The sequence below is a fragment of the Haliaeetus albicilla genome, chromosome W (genome assembly GCF_947461875.1).
Source record: "Haliaeetus albicilla chromosome W, bHalAlb1.1, whole genome shotgun sequence".
NCBI lineage: Eukaryota > Metazoa > Chordata > Aves > Accipitriformes > Accipitridae > Haliaeetus > Haliaeetus albicilla.
In genome coordinates, this window is record NC_091515.1 from 10182595 (window position 1) to 10188507 (window position 5913).

Sequence of the window (5913 nt, forward strand, 5' to 3'; positions counted from 1 at the left end):
AGGGGAAGAGAAGGTCTCTGGATCTAACAAGACAAGAGGCACTGCGGCTACCCAAACCTTGGCAAGCAGTACTGCAATTGAAGCAGCAACCCAACCCGCACCAGTATCAGTTGCCCCCGTACACAAGAAGAAATATACAAAAAAAATCAGTTTGCATAGCAAAGGATGAAGATGAACCAGGGTCATCACGAGAACAGGAGGAAGAGGCAGAACCAGAGGTAATCACCTGATCCCTATCCTTGAGTGAGCTGCGGGATATGTGAAAAGATTTCAGCAGCCGTATAAGTGAGCATATTATCACCTGGCTCCTCTGATGCTGGGACAATGGGGCTAATAGCCTGGAATTAGAAGGTAGGGAAGCCAAGCAGCTGGGATCACTTGCCAGGGAAGGTGGCATTGACAAGGCAATTGGAAAAGGGACACAAGCCCTCAGCCTCTGGAGGTGACTCCTGTCAAGTGTGAAGGAAAGGTACCCCTTTAAGGAAGATGTTATATGTCAATCAAGCAAGTGGACCACCATGGAAAAAGGTATTCAATATCTGAGGGAATTAGCTGTGCTAGAGACGATTCATTATGACCCGGACAACCCACAATTACCCAAAGATCCAGACGAAGTCCAATGCACACGACCCATGTGGCGGAAGTTTGTACGGAGTGCACCATCGTCCTATGCCAACTCACTGGCAATAATGACCTGGAAAGATGAAGAGGCACCGACAGTGGAGGAAGTGACTCGTCAACTCCGTCAATACGAAGAAAATCTCTCCTCCTCCCTACAAGCTTGCATTTCAGCTGTGGAGAAGCTGTCCCAGGATGTCCAGCAATTCAAAGAGGATATGTCCTACTCCCCACTTGTAAGGACTAATGTCTCAGCTATTAGGAGTGAGCATTCTTCTGCCCAAGAGAGAGAATATAGAAGGTACACACCGCGAGGTGCCCTGTGGTTTTACCTATGTGACCACAGAGAGGACATGAGGAAATGGGACGGAAAACCTACCTCGGTCCTAGTTGCACGAGTACGTGAGTTGCGAGGAAAAAGAACCACAAAAAGGGATTCTCCCAGGAAAAATGCTGCTCCAGTTTCCAAACAGAGTAGAAGGGCTGATCTTATTTCTGCTCCTCTTGAAGGGAATTCTGAGCCAATTTTACGAGAAGTGAATACTGGATACTCTGACCAGAATTAGAGGGCCCCGCCTCCAGCCAGGTGGAGGAAAGGAATAACTGGGTCTGTTGGACTGTGTGGATTCGATGGCCTGGCACATCAGACCCACAGGAGTATAAGGCTCTAGTAGACACCGGTGCACAGTGTACTCTAATGCCATCAAGTTATAAAGGGGCAGAACCCATTTGTATTTCTGGTGTGACAGGGGATCCCAAGAGTTAACTGTATTGGAGGCTGAAGTAAGCCTAACTGGGAATGAGTGGCAGAAACACCCCATTGTGACTGGTCCAGAGTCTCCGTGCATCCTTGGCATAGACTATCTCAGGAGGGGGCATTTCAAGGACCCAAAGGGGTATCGATGGCCTTTCGGTATAGCTGCCTTGGAGACGGAGGGAATATTAAACAGCTGTCTACCCTGCCTGGTCTCTCAAGACCCTTCGATTATGGTGGGCTTGCTGAGGGTTGAAGAACGAGTGCCAATAGCTATCACAACAGTGCACCGGCAGCAATATCACACCAACCGAGAGTCCCTGATTCCCATCCACAAGTTGATTCGCCAACTGGAGAGCCAAGGAGTGATCAGCAAAACTCACTCACCTTTTAATAGTCCATTATGGCCAGTGCGAAAGTCTAATGGGGAGTGGAGACTAACAGTTGACTATCGTGGCCTGAATGAAGTCACGCCGACGCTGAGTGCTGCTGTGCTGGATGTGCTAGAACTTCAATACGAACTGGAGTCAAAAGTAGCCAAGTGGTACGCCACAATGGACATTGCTAATGTGTTTTTCTCAATCCCTCTGGCAGCAGAGTGCCATCCACAGTTTGCTTTCACTTGGAGAGATGTCCAGTACACCTGGAATCGACTGCCCCAGGGGTGGAAACACAGCCCCACTATTTGCCATGGACTAATCCAGACTGCACTGGAAAAAGATGAAGCTCCGGAACACCTGCAGTACATCGATGACATCATTGCATGGGGTGACATAGCAGAGGAAGTCTTTGAGAAGGGGAAAAAAATAATCCAAATCCTTCTGAAGGCTGGTTTTGCCATAAAAGAAAGTAAGGTCAAGGGACCTGCACAGGAGATCCAGTTCTTAGGAATAAAATGGCAAGATGGACATCATCAGATCCCAATGGACATGATAAAAAAAAAAATAGCAGCTATGTCTCCACCGACTAGCAGAAAGGAAACACAGGTCTTCTTAGGTGTTGTGGGTTTTTGGAGAATGCATATTCCAAATTACAGTTTGATTGTAAGCCCTCTCTACCAAGTGACCCGGAAGAAGAATGATTTTAAATGGGGCCCTGAGCAACAACAAGCCTTTGAACAAATTAAACAGGAGATTGTTCATGCAGTAGCCCTTGGGCCAGTCTGGGCAGGACAAGATGGTAAAAATGTGCTCTACACTGCAGCTGGGGAAAATGGCCCTACCTGGAGTCTCTGGCAAAAACCACAAGGGCAGACCCAAGGCTGACCCCTGGGGTTTTGGAGTCAGGGATATCGAGGATCTGAGGCCTGCTGTACTCCAACTGAAAAAGAGATATTGGCAGCATATGAAGGAGTTTGAGCTGCTTCAGAAGTGGTTGGTACTGAAACACAGCTCCTCTTAGCACCCCGACTGCCAGTGCTGGGCTGGATGTTCAAAGGGAGGGTCTCCTCTACACATCATGCAACGGATGCCACGTGGAGTAAGTGGGTTGCACTGATCACACAACGGGCTCGCATAGGAAACTCCAGTCGCCCAGGAAATTTGGGCGTGATCACAGACTGGCCAGAAGGCAAAGATTTTGGAATGTCACCAGAGGAGGAGGTGGCACGTGCTGAAGAGGCCCCACTGTATAATAAACTGCCAGAAAATGAGAGGCAATATGCCCTGTTCACTGACAGATCCTGTCACATTGTGGGAAAGCATTGGAGGTGGAAAGCTGCTGTATGGAGTCCTACACGACAAGTTGCAGAAACTGCTGAAGGAGAAGGTGAATCGAGCCAGTTTGCAGAGGTGAAAGCCATCCAGTTAGCGTTAGACATTGCTGAAAGAGAGAAGTGGCCGGTGCTCTATCTCTATACTGACTCATGGATGGTGGCAAATGCCCTGTGGGGGTGGTTACAGCAATGGAAGCAGAGCAACTGGCAGCGCAGAGGTAAACCCATTTGGGCTGCCACACTGTGGCAAGATATTGCGTCCCGGCTAGAGAATCTGGTTGTAAGAGTACGTCATGTAGATGCTCACGTACCCAAGGTTCGGGCCACTGAAGAACATCGAAACAACCAACAGGTGGATCAGGCTGCTAAGGTTGGAGTGGCTCAGGTGGATCTGGACTGGCAACATAAGGGTGAGCTATTTATGGCTCAGTGGGCCCATCACACCTCAGGCCATCAGGGAAGAGATGCAACATATAGATGGGCTCGAGATCGAGGGGTGGACTTGACCATGGACACTATCACACAGGTTATCCATGAATATGAAACACGCACTGCAATTAAGCAAGCCAAGTGGTTAAAGCCCCTCTGGTATGGAGGGTGTCGTGGTTTAACCCCAGCAGCAACTAAGCGCCACGCAGCCGCTCACTCACTCCCCCCCATCCAGTGGGATGGGGGAGAAAATCAGGAAAAGAAGCAAAACTCCTGGGTTGAGATAAGAACGGTTTAATAGAACAGAAAAGAAGAAACTAATAATGATAATGATAACACTAATAAAATGACAGCAGTAGTAATAAAAGGATTGAAACGTACAAATGATGCGCAGGGCAATTGCTCACCACCCGCCGACCGACACCCAGCCGGTCCCCGAGCGGCGAATCCCTGCCCCCACTTCCCAGTTCCTAAACTAGATGGGACGTCACATGGTATGGAATACCCTGTTGGCCAGTTTGGGTCAGGTGCCCTGGCTGGGCATGAGAAGCTGAAAAATCCTTGACTCTAGTCTAAACACTACTGAGCAACAACTGAAAACATCAGTGTTATCAACATTCTTCACATACTGAACTCAAAACATAGCACTGTACCAGCTACTAGGAAGACAGTTAACTACATCCCAGCTGAAACCAGGACAGAGGGTGATGTCTGAAATATAAATATGGGGATGCCTGGCAGATTGACTATATCACACTCCCACAAACCCACCAAGGCAAGTGCCATGTGCTTACAATGGTGGAAGCAACCACCTGGTGGCTGGAAACATATCCCATGCCCCATGCCACCGCCCGGAACACTCTCCTTGCCCTTGAAAAGCAGGTGTTGTGGTGACATGGCACCCCAGAAAGAATTGAGTCAGACAACGGGACTTATTTCTGAAACAACCTCATAGACACCTGGGCCAAAGAGCATGGCATTGAGTGGATGTATCATATCCCCTATTATGCACCAGCCTCTGGGAAAATCAAATGATACAGTGGACTGTTAAAGACTACATTGAGAGCAGTGGGGGAGTGGAACCTTCAAACACTGGGATACACATCTAGCAAAAGCCACCTGGTTAGTCAACACCAGAGGATCTGCCAGTTGGGGTGGCCCTGCTGCGCGAGACTGAGAGTTAATGTCTAAAACGTTGTGGTGGGTCAAGTTCTGCATAACAACAAACTGCAGAGCAAGGAACCACAGGTGAAAAGAAGCCCATCAGCAACAGGACCGGGATGGTGTGCTGGAGGGTGCATAGCGTTTTTATAATGCTTTTCTGATATGCTGAGCATGGCAATTCACCATGCCGCTTAGATATGATGTTCTGATATGCTAAGCAGGACAGCTCACCATGCATGGCGAAAGATCACGTCTGTAGGGAAGGGGAAGTTAGTCCCCAAAGTCTCACAAACTGATCATGACACCTAATTAGTCTAATGAGTTCAAGTGCCTGCCCGAAGGAGGGGCAAGGATAACAAAAGGACACAAACTGAAGCCCCAGGTGCGCAAGCCCACCAGAACGGGACCCCTCGGCTGACTAAACCAACACTGGACCCAGGACGGGTGATATATTTCTCTCTTCCTTTTTCTCTCTCTCTGTCTTGTTCTCTCTTTCTTTTTCCTTTTCCACAATCCCTACACCTCATCCCTTTAGATATAAAGCTGTTGACCAAGTCTGGGACTAGGAGTGAATCTAGCTGCCCCTAGGCTCCTCTCTGAGAAGGAGTCTAGAAAGCAAGGGGGTCTGTTCTGAACCTCGTAACTCAATGGGAGGGCTCTCCTTTTTCCCTGAATTGATGTATATGGTTACCACAGGTTGCCTGGTTCACTGAGGTAGTTCCATGCCAATTCCTGTTGTGAGAAACCACATCATCTACTGTTATGCCTTCCAAGTTCAGGCTGCTTCTGTCATGAATAAAATGTTTAACTGATCGTTTGGTGTCGTTTCACCTTAATTTAGCCTGAGGGAATTCCGAATTCAACACAACTCCCTGGTCTGTCCAGTCCGGGTCGTGACACCTGCCCAGTCAGAACTTTTACGTACTGTAGAAGGGGATAAAGTCCCTGTAGTGCACATAAAAAATATGTTAGGTGTTGCGGAGGGACATCACACACAGACCAATGTGATCAAGTGAAGTTCATCCACTACAACGTTTGATACAGTTATATACCTTATGCACTTGTGCACGCGCCCTATACAATACTCTAATTGGTACAATACCCCATTTCACACGACACTATCGTATTCTCTATTGGCTGAGCAAGCTTCTTCACGAGGTGTCCAGCAGTTACTTAGCTCATTCTTCAGCATCCAGGTGTTGTTTGTCAGGCTCTTCTTATCTTCCTTTTTCCC